The 22,486-nt window shown below is 32.0% G+C and overlaps 1 non-coding gene and 1 pseudogene across 1 annotated transcript; both read left to right on the top strand.

Annotated features, from left to right (window-relative positions):
* Positions 1-22,486, top strand: part of LOC139848802 (uncharacterized) — an 89,039-nt pseudogene that overhangs the window by 62,296 nt on the left and 4,257 nt on the right.
* Positions 1,405-1,511, top strand: LOC139851081 (small nucleolar RNA R71). Its single transcript, XR_011760443.1, has one exon. It is a non-coding gene; the product is annotated as a small nucleolar RNA R71 (small nucleolar RNA).

The following is a 22,486-nucleotide window of genomic DNA, read 5'->3' as shown; positions in this document are numbered from 1 at the left end:
AAATGTCGTTACAACGATAATCGTTACATATATGTCTCATTTCAAAATCATTAAGTTAGTAGTCTTGTTTTTACATATGTAGTTCACTGTTAATATACTTAATGATATGTTTACTTATCATAATATCATGTTAACTATATATATAACCATATATATGTCATCATATAGTTTTTACAAGTTTTAACGTTCGTGAATCACCGGTCAACTTGGGTGGTCAATTGTCTATATGAAACCTATTTCAATTAATCAAGTCTTAACAAGTTTGATTGCTTAACATGTTGGAAACATTTAATCATGTAAATAATAATTTCATTTAATATATATATAAACATGGAAAAGTTTGGGTCACTACATTTTGTTTCTTGCACTTTCTTATTCTTCTTCTTTTTTCCTAAGGTATCACAAATTTTATTACCTATCATTTGCTCATACTCAACTCCTTTTCTTGGAAACGGGATGGGTGGTCTGTATGGTGCCACCACTGGATTTACATACTCGGGTGGTGGTGGTGGTGGTGGTGGTGTAACTTCTTCCTTGTTACTCACATCTAAAACCTTCCCATCTTCTGGTGCTGGTTTTTCAGAATTTGTTAAAACCATATTAACATTCTCATTTCGAGGATTTACTTCAGTATCACTCGGTAGCTTTCCTTGTTCCCTTTCACTCATCATGCTAGCAAGAGTACCTACGTGTTTTTCTAGATTCAAAATGGAAGCTGGTTGAGTTCTAAATGACTGATCAAACCTCTCATTCGTTTGGGTTTGAGTTGCAATAAATTATGTTTGAGATTCAACTAGCTTTTGTACCATTTCTTCCAGATTTGACTTTTTCTCTTCGGTTTGTTGTGGTGGTTTATACAAGCTAGGTCTTTGTTGATAGAAAGTGTTGTTTTGAGTTGATTGGTTATTCGGACCTTGTTGGTTGTACGAGTTATTGTTGGGTCCATTTGGACTGTAAAGAATGTTTTGATTTCGATTGAAGTTTGGCCTTGGCGGTTGATAATTATTTACCGGCCTTTGGTTCATGTAGGAAACATTCTCACATTGTTCCATGGTTTGTTCAATGTGACAATCTTTCGTTAAGTGTGGTCCTCCGCATTGCTCACAACTGATTCGTATTGCGTGAATATCTTTATTCATCTTTTCCATTCGTCTCTCGAAAGCATCTATTTTTGCGGAAATAGAATCAAAGTCATGGCTAGAATCGGCTCTAGCCGCTTTAGATGAATGAAATATATCTTTTTCCTGATGCCACTCATGAGAGTGGGAGGCTGTATTATCAATAATTTTGTGAGCTTCGGTTGCGGTTTTCTTCATAATGGAACCACCAGCTGCTGTGTCGACGTCTTTTCGTGTAGCGACGTCAACACCTTTGTAAAATATTTGCACTATTTGATAAGTATCTAGACCATGTTGAGGACATCCTCTCAACATTTTTCCGAATCTTGTCCATGCCTCATATAACGTTTCATTTGGCTTTTGCATGAACGTGGCAATTTCTCCTTGAAGTCTCACGGCTTTAGATGCCGGAAAGAATCTTTTAAGAAATTTCTCAACTAAAACATCTCATGTATCAATCGCCCCTTCAGGTAACGATTCTAACCAATATTTGGCTTCTCCTTTTAAAGTCCATGGGAACAACATAAGATAAATAGTTTCATCTTCAACTTCTCAGATTTTAAATAGATTACAAATCCTATTAAAAGTTCGAAGATGTTCGTTTGGATCTTCTTTTGCTGTACCACCGAATTGGCATTGATTAGTGACCATGTGTAGGATTTGTCCTTTGATTTAAAAATCTGTCGCATTAACATCTGGCTTAATAATGGCGTGACCTTGGCCCGTGCGTGTGGCTCTCATTCGGTCTTCCATACTTTGAGGTTCTGTTTCTGCCACATCTAAATTTGTTGAATCCGAATCACTAGAAGATTCTAATTTAACGGTTTGTGGTTCAGGAGGAATGATTAGTGGTTCAGGATCTTGGAATTGTCCTTGAATATCCTCCGGGTTCTTAATTGTGAAGTCGGGTTTAAAAAATGGATTATCGGAAATTTGAGTTGGAGTACTTGTTCGACTAGATGATGATTCTAAAGAAAAATCAATGGCGATAATATTGGCTAGATGTCTTGATCGAGTTACAGGTGGTGAACGTATGAAAGGTGGTGAACGTTTTGCTCGGTGCATTCACAGAATATCCTATTAGTTATAAATATAAAAATGATATAAGTTATCAGATTAATAGACTTTTCTGATTTTTTTCACGTTTCGAATAGCCAATAGATGCAGCAGGTAGCCAGGACCCTTTAAATCGGAAGCCCACAACTCGCCACTAACAAATCCAACTATTACTACGAACCAGAAAATTTTGATGTCTATCAATTTAATTGCTTACAATAATTTTTCGTCGAAATTTAAAGAAAATAAAGAAAATTCTATGTCTTAAAAACTAGAGCGTAGAAATGAGAAAAAAAAAGAGTGCGTCGAAAAACGTCAAAAAATAAAAATAAGAAAGAAAAACGTGTATACTTAAAAGTCTAAAAATTAAATATAAAAAGTTGCACCTAAAGGTATTAAAGCTTAAAAGGAATTCTACATCCAAAACGGCAATAACTTAATTAGGCACTAAAATCTAAAAAGGGCGTCGCAAAATTCTAAAGCGTCTAAATTCTAAATCTAAAGAAAAAGCACTTAAGGGATTTTACGGCAAAGTCTTAAAAATCTAGAAGTATAAAAATAACTACGTCAAAAAATAAGTTTAAAACTTATTACGAACGATAAATATACAAACTATGAAATAAACGATTAAAATATACAATTTATAAAAAGAGACAAAAAATGATAAAATTACTTATTTTTATAAAAATATTATTTTTATATTATTATTTTATAAAAGTATTAATTTATAAAACTAATTAAAACTTAATATTACAAATTAAATATTAACACTAGAATTAAAAATTATTTAAATAACTAAAACCCTAATTAATAATTAATTAATAATAATAATTAATTACCTAACCCTAATCCGTACGTCCAATAATCAGAGCTGTCACCTCAGCTCATGCAATCGCATGAGTTGAGGGTTTTATAGCCATGCGGTCGCATGGCCTGTAATTCCAGAAATGGTTTTGGGCTTCGACGGGTTCGGCCCAGTTTCAGTTTTAATTATTATTATTTTTTATTTATTTTTTATTTTTTATTACAAAATATTTATATAAATTTATATTTTTTAAAATCTAAAAATTAAAATAAAATCTTTTATATATATATATATATATATATATATATATATATATATATATATATATATATATATATATATATATATATATATATATAGCGTTTCGCTTTCAGCTCCCCGGTAGCGGCGCCAAAAACTTGATGTTTTGCGAGGTGTAGTAAGAAATACTATTATACAATTTTACACAAGTTATTTTATTTATTTATATAGATGGATATACCTAAACTTTGCTACAACACTTATAGGCAGTGTACCTAATCATAGAGTAGTGTAGTTTTTAGTAAGTCCGGTTCGTTTCACAGGGAGCTAGCTGAGTTTAACGCTATATTTTAACAACTATATTTATATAAAATATATATAATTATATATAGTAATATTATTATAAAAGGGGGGTTTTACCGTTTAATGACCGGTTTGTCGATTTTAAATAAAGCGTAAAGATAAATGACGATAATATAAATGACCAAATTTAAATTGCGATAAAGTAAATTGCAATAATTAAAATGACAGTAAATAAAGGTACGATGAAATATGAAATAAAAGTATTATGCTTATTTAAACTTCCGTAATCATGATGTTTGACGTTTTGATTTTAATTTATTACCATGGGTTGATTGTCCTTTGTCCTGGATTATTCGATATGTCCATCTGGTTTTTGTCCAGAACAGTCCATCGGTCATAAATATAAAGTGCGAGTGTAGTGACCCGAACTTTTCCATGTTTATATATATTAATTGAGATTGATATTTACATGATTAAATGTTTCCAACATGTTAAGTAATCAAACTTGTTAAGACTTGATTAATTGAAATATGTTTCATATAGACAATTGACCACCCAAGTTGACCGGTGATTCACGAACGTTAAAACTTGTAAAAACTATATGATGACATATATATATGGATATATATATATAGTTAACATGATACTATGATAAGTAAACATATCATTAAGTATATTAACAATGAACTACATATGTAAAAACAAGACTACTAACTTAATAATTTTTAAACGAGACATATATGTAACGATTATCGTTGTAAAGACATTTAATGTATATATATCATATTAAGAGATATTCATACATGATAATATCATGATAATATAATAATTTAAAATCTCATTTGATATTATAAACATTGGGTTAACAACATTTAACAAGATCGTTAACCTAAAGGTTTCAAAACAACACTTACATGTAACGACTAACGATGACTTAACGACTCATTTAAAATGTATATACATGTAGTGTTTTAATATGTATTTATACACTTTTGAAAGACTTCAATACACTTATCAAAATACTTCTACTTAACAAAAATGCTTACAATTACATCCTCGTTCAGTTTCATCAACAATTCTACTCGTATGCACCCGTATTCGTACTCGTACAATACACAGCTTTTAGATGTATATACTATTGGTATATACACTCCAATGATCAGCTCTTAGCAGCCCATGTGAGTCACCTAACACATGTGGGAACCATCATTTGGCAACTAGCATGAAATATCTCATAAAATTACAAAAATATGAGTAATCATTCATGACTTATTTACATGAAAACAAAATTACATATCCTTTATATCTAATCCATACACCAACGACCAAAAACACCTACAAACACTTTCATTCTTCAATTTTCTTCATCTAATTGATCTCTCTCAAGTTCTATCTTCAAGTTCTAAGTGTTCTTCATATATTCTACAAGTTCTAGTTACATAAAATCAAGAATACTTTCAAGTTTGCTAGCTCACTTCCAATCTTGTAAGGTGATCATCCAACCTCAAGAAATATTTTTTTCTTACAGTAGGTAATCATTCTAATACAAGGTAATAATCATATTCAAACTTTGGTTCAATTTCTATAACTATAACAATCTTATTTCAAGTGATGATCTTACTTGAACTTGTTTTCGTGTCATGATTCTGCTTCAAGAACTTCGAGCCATCCAAGGATCCGTTGAAGCTAGATCCATTTTTCTATTTTCTAGTAGGTTTATCCAAGGAACTTAAGGTAGTAATGATGTTCATAACATCATTCGATTCATATATATAAAACTATCTTATTCGAAGGTTTAAACTCGTAATCACTAGAACATAGTTTAGTTAATTCTAAACTTGTTCGCAAACAAAAGTTAATCCTTCTAACTTGACTTTTAAAATTAACTAAACACATGTTCTATATCTATATGATATGCTAACTTAATGATTTAAAACCTGGAAACACGAAAAACACCGTAAAACTGGATTTACGCCGTCGTAGTAACACCACGGGCTGTTTTGGGTTAGTTAATTAAAAACTATGATAAACTTTGATTTAAAAGTTGTAATTCTGAGAAAATAATTTTTATTATGAACATGAAACTATATCCAAAAATTATGGTTAAACTCAAAGTGGAAGTATGTTTTCTAAAATGGTCATCTAGACGTCGTTCTTTCGACTGAAATGACTACCTTTACAAAAAGGACTTGTAACTTATTTTTCCGACTATAAATCTATACTTTTCTGTTTAGATTCATAAAATAGAGTTCAATATGAAACCATAGCAATTTGATTCACTCAAAACGGATTTAAAATGAAGAAGTTATGGGTAAAACAAGATTGGATAATTTTTCTCATTTTAGCTACGTGAAAATTGGTAACAAATCTATTCCAACCATAACTTAATCAACTTGTATTGTATATTATGTAATCTTGAGATACCATAGACACGTATACAATGTTTCGACCTATCATGTCGACACATCTATATATATTTCGGAACAACCATAGACACTCTATATGTGAATGTTGGAGTTAGCTATATAGGGTTGAGGTTGATTCCAAAATATATATAGTTTGAGTTGTGATCAATACTGAGATACGTATACACTGGGTCGTGGATTGATTCAAGATAATATTTATCGACTTATTTCTGTACATCTAACTGTGGACAACTAGTTATAGGTTACTAACGAGGACAGCTGACTTAATAAACTTAAAACATCAAAATATATTAAAAGTGTTGTAAATATATTTTGAACATACTTTAATATATATGTATATATTGTTATAGGTTCGTGAATCAACCAGTGGCCAAGTCTTACTTCCCGACGAAGTAAAAATCTGTGAAAGTGAGTTATAGTCCCACTTTTAAAATCTAATATTTTTGGGATGAGAATACATGCAGGTTTTATAAATGATTTACAAAATAGACACAAGTACGTGAAACTACATTCTATGGTTGAATTATCGAAATCGAATATGCCCCTTTTTATTAAGTCTGGTAATCTAAGAATTAGGGAACAGACACCCTAATTGACGCGAATCCTAAAGATAGATCTATCGGGCCCAACAAGCCCCATCCAAAGTACCGGATGCTTTAGTACTTCGAAATTTATATCATATCCGAAGGGTGTCCCGGAATGATGGGGATATTCTTATATATGCATCTTGTTAATGTCGGTTACCAGGTGTTCACCATATGAATGATTTTTATCTCTATGTATGGGATGTGTATTGAAATATGAAATCTTGTGGTCTATTGTTACGATTTAATATATATAGGTTAAACCTATAACTCACCAACATTTTTGTTGACGTTTAAAGCATGTTTATTCTCAGGTGAATACTAAGAGCTTCCGCTGTTGCATACTAAAATAAGGACAAGATTTGGAGTCCATGTTTGTATGATATTGTGTAAAAACTGCATTCAAGAAACTGATTTCGATGTAACATATTTGTATTGTAAACCATTATGTAATGGTCGTGTGTAAACAGGATATTTTAGATTATCATTATTTGATAATCTACGTAAAGCTTTTTAAACCTTTATTTATGAAATAAAGGTTATGGTTTGTTTTAAAAATGAATGCAGTCTTTGAAAAACGTCTCATATAGAGGTCAAAACCTCGCAACGAAATCAATTAATATGGAACGTTTTTAATCAATAAGAACGGGACATTTCAGCGAGTGTCCTCGTCAAATTACTCTTATACACGAAGTCAAATATTCCAACTAATTAAAGATTTAAACTGTGACACAGTTATCACTTCTATCAAAAATTACATCAGTTATCACTGTATGTAATCCACCCCTGTTTTGATTAGATATGAATATTAATTTACCCACTTGATCAGAATGAATAATCAATTACCCAACCCGAATAATTAATTAAATGATTATAATAGATTTCGTATGAATGTCACTAAATAGGACAACCATAATCATTATTAATTATTAAGTTAATTAATTTGAAGATAGGTTTGACAGGTTCCAATGAGTTGTCATTCAAGTAGACAATACCCCCTACCTATTAATAGTTAATAGTTCAATGTTCACAAGTGTCGGTTTTTTGTCCAAACCTTAATTATGGTACACAATCCAATACCCCCATCTTAATATTTAGTCTAACATCACGATTACTTCGGCTCAAATAAGCATAATAATAACTTAGTTACGATACATTAATTTAAAAAGGGAAGAACATAGCTTACAGTGATTATTTATCGTGTAGCGTTACCCGGACAGAGTTTCGACTTTAAAACCCGTAAAACATTTCTTACAATAACTCAACTAAACCATAACTTTATTATTAAAATTAACTTAAATTAAAATTATAATATATATATATATATATTAAGTTTACAGAGGAAGAAAGAAAAAATGGTGTGTTTCTCTCGTTCAGAATTCGTGCAATTTATAGACCTGGCCAACTTTCCTTAGCCATGCGATCGCATGGAATTAGTGCTTCATGGCCATGCGATCGCATGGCCGCCTGTGACAGCTAACATCTTTTGTTTTCTTCTTTGTCGACGTAATTTTTTAATATATATATATATATATATATAATATATAATTTATATTAATTATATATATATATATATATATATATATATATATATTATATTCTTGTGCATAGTTTACTCATAATTTTAGGACCGTTGACTCGCGCGTTGATGCTCGGTTTATGTCTCGGTTCCGGATTTTCGAATGTCCTTTCGTACGCGTAGATATCATGTACTTTGCGTTTCGCGATTTGTAATTTGCACAAAAAATTATTTTCCTTAACTCCCAAAATCCGCGCAAGTCTTTTAACTCACTTTTTAGGACGCTTTTGAGTGCACTATGGCTTTAAGGACCCTTTTCCAGTTTTAGTGGCAATTTTTCTTCAATTCTTTAATCTTCGTGCTTCGTCTTAGCATTTATTTATTTAAACGATTACAACTTAAAAATAGAATAATTACAACTAAAAATATTACATATTGAAACGATATTGCGCCTAAATATATGTTCATTTAGAGCACTATCTTGTCCCGATATTTAAAATGCGTAAATAACAGTATTTAAATAACGATAAATAAAGTGCGTAAAATAAATAAGAGAAATTAAATGACGATAAATAAAATTGTGAGAATTAAGATTGCGATAAATAAAATGTAATAAGGAATTAACAGTTAGCTAGGAACAGTTAGCTAGGATTTTGTTAGCGTGGTTTCTTAACAGAATTTCTCATAGTTAATTTGTTTGTTTCTAACAAATTTTATTTTGTCTAATGTTTTCTTCATTATGCCACTTGTTGGATTCTGATAGATCAAAATCCAAATATGAAATTGAATGAAAATGGTTATTCTGTGGTGAACGGATTCGTATATCTGTGGATGTAAGTAGGGTAGTAAATGACTGTTGAATCAGATTCGAAGAATGTACAGTGTAACTTATTAATGTGAAATCTAAATATTCCTCGGGTATTACCTACCCGTTAAAATATTCTCATCATTAACAGAGTTATTTTATTATTAGTGATTCAATTATTATTTTATTATTAATGTGAAATCTAAATATTCCTCGGATATATATATATTAAAACATATACTTGTAGTCGAACAAATATATATATTATTATTAGTGATTCAATTGTTATTTTAATGTGTTATGAGTTCCATTAGTAACTTAAATATATTTATTTTATATATCTTGAATAATAAATAATAATAGAGTTATGTTATATGTATTAGATATGGTTTTATATAACTAATTTTTATTGTAATAATAATAGTAATATTAATAGTAGTATTGATAATAATAATACAGTTAAGTTATGTATATTTTTTATATAAATCATCTTTATTTGATATATTACTAATACTGATCATAATAACAATAATAATAATAATAATAATAATAATAATAATAATAATAATAATAATAATAATAGTAATAATAATAATAATAATAATAATAATAATAATAATGATGATGATGATGATGATGATGATGATGATGATGATGATGATAAAATAATACTAATTTTGATAAACTCATGATAATTCTTAATAATGATAGTAACAATAATTTAAATAGTAAATTGATATTTTTTATAAAAATGTTAATTTTAATGGTAATACAAATTTTAACAAAAATTGTAACTTTAAAAAAAATAATGATACATTTAGTAATAATAATAATAATAATAATAATAATAATAATAATAGTAATAATAATAATAATAATAATAATAATAATATCTATAATAATAATATCTATAATACTAATACTTTTAATAATAATAATACTAGTGATAAAAGCAGTGATAATAATAATAATACTAATAATTATAATTGATACTAATATTAATATTAATGATAATAATAATTTGCATTATGATAGTAATAATAATACTAATAATACTTAGTGATAGCAATAATGATAACAATATTACTCATAGTAATAATCATGTTACTAAGGTTAGTAGTAGTAGTAGTAGTAATAATAATAATAATAATAATAATAATAATAATAATAATAAAAGAAAATGAGACTACCTTTGAAGGAGCTAAGAAAAAATAACTGTCCAGGCCTAGAATTGAACCCGAGACCACTCGCTAACCCGAAACACACTTAACCATCGAGCTGCTGCTTATAATTTGTTTTAATTCATATCCTAATTTATTTAAACCTCTTTTTCTGTTTTCCTTGTTTTTCTTTATAAAACTAAATCGATCAGTGAATTTAAAAATCATCACAACCAAATCAAATTTTGGTTTTAGAGTTCTAAACTGAAACATAAATGTTTGAACATATTTTTGGGATTAATCATAAAATAAAATAAAATAAAAAACTGAAGAACACGTTTGATATAAAAATCAAATTCAAATTTAAAGGCTGTTATAGACCATAATTCCTTCATGAAAAAGGTTTGAAATCTTTCATGTAAACTATCTGATTCATCAATTTAATCTAAAACATCAAAACAAATTCGAATTTACCCATGAACAAATTCTTTGACTTTTTAGGATCTAACTTTGACTCCAAAATTATCACTCAATTTGAAGAATTGAAAACTAAAATTTTACAGAAAGTTAGTTCATAAGATTCCTAACATAACCACAATTACACATTTTAAAAATTCACTCGATTTCAAGTTGATGTTAATCCCAGTCAAGAACACTTATGAACTTCGAATCGAATTTTGACTTTAAGACTGTTATAGCTTTCGAATTCATCATGAATTATATTGCAAATGACTCCTAGAAACTATCTGGGTCGTTAATTGATCCTACAACATCAATTTGATTCCGAATTTTACCAAAAACACTTCAGTTGACTTTTTGATTCAAAACTTTGACTCAAAAATTCGAATTCAATTCGATGAATTGAATTATGAAACTTTCCAGATAGTTTAATTAAACGATTTCTAGCAACATTGCATTTCTATTTTTTGAAAATCATTACGAAATTGAGTTGTTTGAAAAATGAAAGTAATAACAGAGTATTCGACAATTTGCTTATATTCTTCTATAAAAATCAAATAATTAAAATAAATAAAGGTGATGATTGATCATAGCTTTGAAGGAAAGAATGAGTTTTGTAATAAAAAAACACAGAGTAAACTTTGATTTATATAGGATTGAATTTTTGAGCAGAATAATTAAATAAAAAAAAATTAAAAAGAAGAAAACGATTGCAAACTGATTTTGGTTTCATGTGATAATTCCATTTCGATTGCTAATCTATTTACAGACAGAATCCAAAATTTGCTACAGATTGAAAGTAACATGAAACATATTATGATTCTGATTTCTTATATATATATATATTTATATAAATAATATTAATAATTAATAATTATAATTATGATAATCCAAATTCCAATAAGAATAATATTAATAATTTAATAACAGTAATAATAATAAGGGTAATAATAATATGATGGTATTAATAATTACAATAATAATGATCTTAATAAGTTTAGTAAAAAAATATGATAATAATGATACTAATAATAAATAAAGGAAATAATATTATCTAATAATAATACAAGTATTAGTCATAATTATGATTTTACTACTAGTTAACAAAACAAATGTATCAATTTCATGTTATAATTGTTAATATTAATAATAATACTGATATTAATAATAGTAGTGAATGTAATAATAATATAACAACTAAAATTAAACTTGCAACAGCATTTAATATATTAATCTTACCTTTCATTAATTATGTAATACTTATTTTATATAATAACATATTTGAATATTTAAATATTTATATATTATATATATATTACAATATATATAATCATCAATGATGTATAGAAGTCATATATATATATATATATATATATATATAAATTTTATTTTAATAACAACTTTTTATCTTCTGAATATATTTTTACATATTTATCTCTAATGATTAAATTACATTTTATTATTTCAATTTATTATGTAAACATATATATATATATATATATATATATATATATATATATATATATATATATATATATATATATATATATATATATATATATATATATATATATATATATATATTCATTTTAAATAACAACTTTATTATATCGTTACTATTTTACAATTAAATCATATATCATTTTATATTTCAAATTGATATGTATATTTATATATATTTATATTTATAAATGTATCTATTTACAATTAGTTGTTCGTGAATCGTCGAGAATAGCCAAAGGTTAATTGAATGTATAACAACCGTTCAAAATTTTTGAGACTCAACTTTGTAGACTTTGCTTATCGTGTCGAAAGCATATTAGATTAAGTTTAAATTTGGTCGGAAATTTTCGGGTCGTCACAGTTTAACACTTAGTAAAATTTGAGTTTGCATCAGTTCAGGTCCAAAAGCGCCGCTCCTAAGGTCAGAAGCGTCGCTCTTGGGCAGCAGTTTGTAGTCCTCTTGATCAGACAGCAAAAGCGCCGCTTTTGCCTATAGAAGCGCCGCTTTTGGGTAACAAAAGCGCCGCTTTTGGGTAAATTAAAAAAAAAATTATTCGGGTTGAATACGGGTTGGGTCGTTACAAAGCTTTATGCTTACCCCTCTCGTTGTTTACCTTTTTATAGGTATCGTTGATGTGGAGTTACCTAGTTGCTAAACTAGGGTTGATAGACGTTGCTTAAGCTTGGAGGATTAGCTTTTGGATATTTGAACACGGATTGGGGATTTGGTAGTCCCCGGGATTATGCTCTTGGTATTGGGTTGGGTTATTGTGTATTAACCCGTATTTCGTGTGATTGGGTCATTGTTACAAATGCTTTTGTAATGTATAATTTGTGTACCAAGGGTCATTATAAATTGTTAAACGTATCAGTACGGTATTTTGTTTTTGGTTAAAACAGAGTTAGAGGTGTTATGTATTATGAACGTTTTAATGGGACCTAACCCTTGAAAAAAAATAATTTGCCCCATTTTTGGTAAACGGATTTGGGGTCGTTACATACATGAATAAGATTGTTTGATCATAAATTAAACATGGTAGGTTGTAAGTTTGTTAAAAGATGACAATGCCTGTATCAAGGAGTTGTTTAGCATGCTAAAATCAGCTTCTGCAGGCCATGAATCCAAAACAAATATGGTAAAGAAGGTTTCTCATGCTTATTATTTCATTTGTGAATGCTAAGATTCGGGCTTGTATTTTCTCTAATGGGTGTAAGATAACAATCAAAGAAAAACTAAACGGGTCAAAATATACCTATAAACGTATTGCTAGCGCCCCCTAATTCATTTTACACGAAATAAAAACTTTCAATCATACTTGAGAGTTGAGACACTTATTATATGTACAAGTATTTGAAAATTTGGAAACTTTACATTAGGTCAAGGCAACTTAACTTGCCATGTTGTGATATAGGTATTTTTCTTGCAAGAGTTTTGTAGTCTAAGCAAGAGCTTGCATATGGTCCAACAACTTCGGCTCTTAAGGTACACTGTTTAAAACTCAACTTCATTTATGTATTCTGTAAACATAACTAAGATCTGCATTCTTTAACGATGTAGGGATCTTGTAACTGAAGGCATGTTCGATGTTATTGTTGATATTTTGAAGTCTCGAGATAAGAAGATCATTCTCACTGGGTAAAAGTGTGATGGATGCAGGACAGATATATCCTGATGCTTTTTGTGAGCCAAGATCCGACCTTGTTGCGATCGTATGTTAGTCGGCCTGAAGGCGTGTTGTTATTTGGGTTGTTCGTATGTAAGACATTATCTATGCAATGATTGTGTTTCTGATTATTTGATGATGTAATAATGAAATAATCTTGTGTTTTTGATAAAAGGTGAAAAGGATGTTTAATAATTTTGGGGATGACATGCATTGTCAATTTCTTGAGATAATTCGTAGTCTTTTGGATGTCTATTATCCACCTGTACAGGTTAGGCTACTCTTTACTTTTTCTTAAGCATGTTTACTCATATTTCATATTACTAGTCAAAGACCTGTGATATCACGGGATTGTAAAGAAAAATTAGTGAATGATATATTATAGTTGATAAATGTTATTTAACTAAAATGTGAATCTTATATAACCAACATGTAGATAAAATAACAACGAAACGGGAGATGATCGCAACGAGTGGTCAAACTCTCCTCGGGTGATCCCAATCGCTGTTCAAAAAAATAAAATTACTTCATCAAGTTCAACAAAATAGAAAAGAACAATGTTTTAGCTAATAATCAAAACAACCACAATCAAAAAGTACAATGAAAACCATTATCTCAAAATACAAAACCTTAACAAACGAAAGAACTTGAGCGATCAATTATTCAGAAATAACAATAATACACATTTACAACTCTTAAAGATGGTTCTATTGAAGGATTTGAAATGTTAGAATCGAAATCTCCACTCACCTAAAATAAACATTGACATGGTTTTGTCTTGTTATGTTATATGTCTCGGCACATAAATTACTACACACTCTCATTTCAAAGTTATTGTAAACATCCATATGCCAGATTTGTTCATGCCATCAATGATAGCATCATGTGATATCCCAACGTGTTTATAACGACCGTATTTATAAAGATGAAAAGTGTGTAGTAATAACTTACATTGAAATTGGTCTCTTCATCATCATCTTTTGTCACGTTTGCAAGTCAAAAAAGTAACTATTAAACCAAATAAAATGGAAATCTTCAAATTTAAACATAACTTTTCAACAAAAAGTAGAAAAAAAATGTTAACCATTTCATCAAACACTTGATCTGCATAATGGTGTTACCTGTATGGTAAACATAACCATTTCAACTATCCACCAACTAACTATCAAATGTGATTGAAAATTTGGGATAGCTACTGGAGTATAATAAAAAGATGGGACTTAAATTTTGTCGTCATTATTTTCAAAATTAACACCAAATTCATAAAAATGGAACGTTAATTTTGAATGTTCGTACAACTACATATGAACAACAACAATTTTAATTATACATTCATATGCACACAACAATCAACTACATATGAACAACAACAATTTTAATTATACATTCATATGCACACAACAATCATAAGTACTACGTCATTATTTTCAACAAAATTAAAAGGAAAATTAATAAGAATGCAACCTTTATATGATCATGTTGACTACTGTGATGCATATACACATGCTTTTTATCGAATCTATGCAGAAGTTGTAATAGATATAGAGTTTAATAAAAAAAGGTGATTCAGATTCATATGAAAAAGAAGAGGTGTGCTTGAGGATGAAAGAAGAGGCCTGCTTTTTTAGATATCAACAAAACCCTAATTTGGAACGGATATAGATATGGAGTATAATTATGTAACTTTGTGTTTAATTATTTTAAATTAAAGTAATTAATTTTTATGACATCATCAATATGTTCCCAAATTTTTTTTTTTTTCTTTTTGATTTTTTTCTTATAAAGAAGAATAGTTTAATAATACATCATCATTTTAAGATTTTAATAGAATCTATAGATAGATTGACAAGCTTGTTTAAAGAAAATGATTATTGAAATAAATGTAAAATCACTTGCTACTATTGATAAAATTAGCGCCTGATTCTATGTTTATCTAAGTCAAATAATTATTTAAAGAATATCTGTTCAATGAAGCTGAGGGCGGTGACATAAAAATGCTGTATACTTTTTCTTCACAAATATAGTCAACTGTTAAACGGTTTGACCATTATAAGAACAAGTATATTTGGTAAAACTCTGTAACTTGTAATAAAACCTTTATCAAATTTCAAAATTACATATAAATTGACTGTAAGCATTCTGTCACAAAAGCTTTAGGATGAAATGTTGTAGACTCAACAATCTTTCATTCATTCCCGTTCCTTTTACATTCTGCACAACGATTTATTTTCATGTTATAGAAGGTTAGAGGTGGAAAGTGTGCATGTCAGGCGAGTTGGGTAACGGGTTTGGGTCAAGACGGGTTTGGTTGGGCTGGGCCGACCCACAAGCACTACCTTATCCATCTTCTAGCTTGTAGATAATAAATGTACTTCCTATGATTGAAAAAAAGTATGCTTTAAATCAGTTTAGGAGATTTAATACATATAATTATGTTCTGGATAGACTCGTTACAAATCAAACATAACCCAAATTGACCTGTTTATAGGTAAAATGACAGTTTTCACGTGGAAGCTATTATCTTCTACTTGAACATCTCTTTTTCTCATCGTTAATGCTTTGCATCTAACTGTAAATTTGGATTCTGTCTTGATTACTAAAAGACTATGACACAGAGGAAGGGAATTCAAACGATTGATTTTAATTGATTCAATTTACACTATTGAATTGGTACATAATATATAGCAAAAATAAAACAACAAACTATTGAGATAATACAACATAATAGGAGAGTAAATAGTTGACTCCTGAATATATGGAATTGTGGTTGTAGCACATGGGCATAACATGTGCATATCATGTATCCGTAATACACCCCCTCAAGATGGAGGTACCATCGGTGACTCCAATCTTGGATTGAAAATGAATAAACGGTTGTTTGGGAAGCAGCTTGGTCAATGTATCAGCTAGTTGATCTTTATTGCTTATGTGTTGAACTTGAAGTGTGCCATTCTGAATGTGTTCACGAACAAAGTGATAATCAAGTGCGATATGCTTCATTCGGCTATGAAATACCGGGTTGGCACACAAGTATGTTGCACCGATGTTGTCACATAATAAGGAGGGAACATGTGACTGTTGAATGCCCAATTCAGTGAGCAGGTTTCGTATCCAAAGAATCTCTGCAGTTGCATTGGCTATGGCTTTATATTCGGCCTCGGTAGACAAGCGAGAAACTGATTTTTGACGGGCTGACTTCCATGAGATAATGTTACCACCTAAATAAATGAGATAACCCGTCGTTGATCTCCCGAATTCATTTGTTTCAACCCAATCTGAGTCACTAAATGCTTGTAAAGAGAGCGGTTGTCCTCTGCGTAAAAACAGACCATGATATATGGTTCCCTTGAGATACCGAAGTAGTCGTTTGAGGGCATTCCAATGCGCATATAATGGGCTATGCATATACTAAGAAAGTTTGTTTGTGGCATATGCAATGTCAGGCCGAGTAACAACTAAGTATTGAAGCTGACCCACGACCCGTGACCCACGACCCGTCTGAATGTGGTAGAATCATTAGAAGTGGTGATGTCTGGTGGAGGAATAACCGTGGGGTTTGCCATAAGAGTCGTGACTTCTTTCGCACCATGCATGTCTTGTGCAACAAGGATATCACGGATGTGCTTGTGTTGGGACATGAAGAGGCCACTGTTGGTAGATATAACTTCGACACCAAGAAAAATGGTGTAATTCGTCAAGATCTTTTAAAGCGTATTTCTCGTTTAGTTGATGAACCAGCCTGTCAATAACTTGTGCATTGTCCCCTGTAATAAATATGTCGTCAAGTATGATTAGGAAAGTTAGGGTTAACAAATCTCGGAGGTTGAATCATATAGACATCCTCATGAAGAGTACCGTTGAGAAACGCATTGTTGATGTCTAGTTGCCAAATTTTCTAGTTTTTGGCGAGAGCTAGACATAGAATTACACGAATTGTAACCGGCTTTACTTATTTTCAAGAGATGCAAAGCATTGCAGATGAGCTTTCTCTTGCTGATTCACCGATGGATGACGATGATGTAATCCTTCACATTTTACATCGTCTAAACACTGACTACAAGGAGATATGTGTTGCAGTCCGTACTAGAGAGAAAGCTATAACCTTTGATGAGCTCCATGATCTGCTAGTTGATTTTGAAACCCAACAAAAGAATACCCCCAAAGACGTAGCCCCTGTCATACCCACTGCAAACTATACTCAAAGGGGTCAGCGACCTACACGCTCGACTCCCACATCCCTACCACCGACTGCTTCTAACCACACCCCACATCCCATTACCTCGAATCGAGCTAACAATGCAAATCCTACTAAATCAAACTGGAAACCGAAAAATACCACTTCGAGTCCAGCCTACAATAGTGATGCAACATGCAATTTTTGCTCACGCATCGGCCATTATGCAAAGGATTGTCGCACTCTAGCACGTTTTCTGCGTGAGAATAAAGTCGCTCCATACATCAACTTCACCAATGGATCATCATCTCCCTCTCAAAACTGGATCTTTGACACCGGTGCATCACACCATGTCACCTGTGACACGAGTCAACTTCACTCATTCTCTGACTATGGAGGTCCAGAAGAGATCATCTTAGGGGATGGCACAGGTTTAACAATTACTCACCTTGGTCACTCATCGTTATACTCTAATAAACGCTCTTTTTCATTAAATAGCATTTTGTGTGTACCTTCATGTCGTCGTAATCTTATTTCTGTCTCTAAATTTGCCAAAGCTAACAAGGTTTCTCTTGAATTTTTTCCCTCTTATTTCACTGTCAAGGATTTGAAAACGCAAGCGGTGCTTCTTCAAGGGGGAAATTACAATGATCTCTACGTCTTCCATTCAACGAGCTCTCCACAAATAAACTCTGTCTCCACAAATAAAGCCGACACATGGCATCATAGGCTTGGTCATCCGTTATTGAATTTTTACAAATTTATTATCAGTTCATCTAGTTTACAATGTAATTCTCGTGCTTTAAGTTATTGTAACTCATGTCATTGCAATAAAAATGAAAATCTAGTTTTTGGTGAATCATCTTTATCAACTACCAAACCACTTCAGATTATCTTCTCTGATATGTGGGAACCTACACACATATCTCATGACAATTTTAAATACTATGTGTCCTTTATTGACCATTACTCCAAGTATATTTAGTTATATCCAATGAAACACAAAAGTGATGTAGCTACTCTATTTCCTCAGTACAAAACGATGGTTGAAAACCATTTCCAGCTTCCCATCATCACCTTATACTCAGACAATGGGGGAGAATATCAAGGCCTTGCAAAATATCTTGCGGCAAATGGCATCTCACATTTAACCACCCCACCTCATACACCGGAACACAATGGTATGGCGGAACGTCGCCATCAAAATCTCATCTCTACCACCCTTGCTCTACTCCAACACGCAGTCCTACCGGTATCATTCTGGTCCTACGCGGTTACCACAGCCGCTTATTTAATTAATAGACTACCAACACCCACACTTCAAAACCGCGGTCTACTTGAGGTGCTATTTAACCGGAAACCAAATTACAATCGTCGCAAAATGTTCGGCTGCTTGTGCTACCCGTGGCTACGACCATACAACACATCCAAACTACAACCACGCTCCATTCCGTGTGTCTTCATTGGCTACTCCCTTTTACAATCCGCCTACATATGCTACGATCCCACTTCTCATAAAATTTATATTTCTCGCCACACCCGATTCATTGAAACTGAATTTGCACTTAAACAGCCCAAAGTTGATTACACTAAATATCCTGTGGTCACAACACCAGATCCAATTACCATTCATGAAGAAGAAACACTTCACACTCCTACTGTCCACTCACCCACTACTCAAACCATCACAAATCCTATCACCACTCCATGTGAACTAACTTCAGTTGACACAAATGACCCACCTAATGAGCAGTTCACAACCACGAACACAAATGAACCACCCGGTGAGCAGCACACAACAACGGACAATGCCTTACCTATGTCAACACCCGACACACAGCCCATCTTATACCCACACCTGCCACCACCGCCACCGCCACCAATGCATCCACCAATACCTCCTCTCGCACCTCTCGCCAACGTACCAAAAACCCCAAATAATATGGTCCATCATTCATCAATAATACTACAGCTCACCCATTATTGGCGATATTGAAAATATTAAGAGATAAGATTTAATATAAAGAGATAAGATTTGTTAGTTATTGAATATCTCTTAACTATGGTAATTGTATATTGTATTCAAATGTAATTCTCTATATATATCAATATAATCCAAGACCATAATTTGTGGCTTGCAATTCTTACATGGTATCAGCCTAAATACCGATCTCTTTCTTTTCATCTAAATTTGTCTCCTCCATCTTTTCTTTGGTGACCTTTCTGTTCGTTTGACTTCGCCAATTTCTCGATAAAAATAAGTGATTCAATTACTTCTTGATTCAATCAAATACACCTCTTCATATTTGGTTCCACCTATTCTAAATAAATTAATCTGTGACACGATTACTTTATTAGTTCCAAGATTCAATTATTTTTTGATTTAATTCCTACATGAACTAAATCTCTTATACATGTTGATAGTTATACATGTATTCAAAATCTGAATTTGTGAGCATATTTACGGTCTTTATAACCTTTGTGCAAATGCAATTTTCTCATAAACTCAAGGTATTTCAAAGTGATGGTGGGATTGAATTTCTCAACCATAGTGTTCGGCTATTACTCTCTCAGAATGGCACTCATCATCGTATATCTTGCCCATACACACCTCAACAAAATGGTCGAGCTGAACGAAAACATCGACACATTACAGAAACTGGCTTAGCTATGTTGTTCAACTCTCATGCTCCGGTTTCTCTCTGGGTTGATGCATTCATTTCTGCAGTTTACATTATTAATCGTTTGTCATCACGTGTTATCGAGTTTAAGTCTCCATTTGAACTACTATACTTCACACAGCCGAATTATGGGAATTTTTGCACCTTTGGGTGTTGCGTTTATCCATATTTACGCGATTATGCTCTACACAAGTTAGCTCCTCGCAGCACGGCATGGGTCTTTATTGGTTATAGTACACAATATAAAGGCTATCGTTGTCTCGATATCACCTTGGGTCGTGTGTTTATTACACGCCATGCTCACTTTGATGAAGCTCAGTTTCCGTATTTAGGAAAGTTACCTCCGGTGGATCTAGCCTCACTTCTTTTTTCTTCATATGATGATTATATATCACTCGCTCCTTCGGCTCAAGATGGGAATGTCTCTTCCACTTCGTCACATGATAGATCTCAACCACATGCAGACTCCACCACACCTCATCCGTGTGTAATGTGTGATGAGCCTGAACATAATACTATGGATACTGCTCCTACTTCATCTACATCAACCTCACCACCTGCTCCTATGGTTACTACTTCCAGTGCACCTACGACTTCCATTCTAAGTATATCAAGTCATCCCATGATAACTCAATCTAAGACAGGTATATTTAAACCGCGACACCGACTTGATCTTGTATTTCTTCAACCTACCAAATTACATCAGGCTCTTCTTGCTTCTCGTGAACCACGTGGTTTTAAAACTGCAGCTAAAGATCCTACTTGGTTTCAAGCAATGAAAGATGAAATGCATGCTTTGAAGGTTAATAATACGTGGGAACTTGTCCCACGTCCTCCTCACACAAATGTTGTCGGCTCAAAATGGGTGTTTCATATGAAATATCTTTCTGATGGTTCCATAGATCGCTACAAAGTGCGACTTATTGCCCAAGGTTTAACTCAGATACCGGGACTAGACTATTCTTTTACCTTTAGTCCGGTAGTCAAGGCTTCAACGGTTCGTATTGTTCTTTCACTTGTTATTCCTAATAAATGGTCGTTGCATCAACTTGACGTAAAGAATGCCTTTCTTAATGGTCATTTAAATGAAATCGTCGATATGGAGCAACCTCCTGGGTTCGTCGATCCGAAACATCCAACTCATATGTACAGGCTCAAACGTGCCTTATACGGTCTTAAACAAGCTCCACGTGCTTGGTTCCAACGTCTTAGCACGTTTCTCACACAATTGGGATTTATATGTAGCCGTGCCGATCCTTCTCTTTTTGTCTACAAGCGCAACAATTGCTTGATTTATCTTCTTGTGTATGTGGATGATATCATCCTCACAGGAAATCATTCGGATACTATTACTCGCTTTATTTCTCGACTTAACAGAGAGTTTGCTATCAAGGATCTTGGTCGACTTAACTATTTTTTGGGACTAGAAGTTACGTATACTACTACAGGCTTGTTCCTTAGCTAAACAAAGTACGCACATGATATATTAATGTGTGCTGGCTTACGTGACTCGAAACCTGCAGGTACACCTCTTGCTACTGCCGAACTGTTTACTTCTAAGGGTGCTCCATTTGCGGACCAGACACAGTATCGTTCTCTTGTTGGTGCACTGCAATATCTTACTATTACTCGGCCAGATATATCCTATGCAGTAAATCAAGTAAGTCAGTTTCTCTAGTCACCTACGGTTGATCATTTTCAAGTAGTTAAGAGGATTTTGCGATATTTCAAAGGTGCTGTTAACTATGGGCTTTCTTTCTTTCATTCGACTGTACCTACAATTCTTGGATACTCTGATGCCGAATGGGCTCGCTGTATTGAGACACGTTGCTCTACTTACGGGTATTCTATCTTTCTTGGGGGAAATCTTGTGTCTTGGAGTGCGAAGAAACAACCTACTATTGCCCGCTCAAGTTGTGAGTCTGAATATCGTGCCTTGGCTAACACCGACGCTGAAATCGTCTGGATCACTCATCTTTTGCGTGAGCT

This window comes from Rutidosis leptorrhynchoides, chromosome 5 (genome assembly GCF_046630445.1).
Source record: "Rutidosis leptorrhynchoides isolate AG116_Rl617_1_P2 chromosome 5, CSIRO_AGI_Rlap_v1, whole genome shotgun sequence".
Lineage (NCBI taxonomy): Eukaryota > Viridiplantae > Streptophyta > Magnoliopsida > Asterales > Asteraceae > Rutidosis > Rutidosis leptorrhynchoides.
This window is presented reverse-complemented; position numbering and strand designations above follow the sequence as displayed.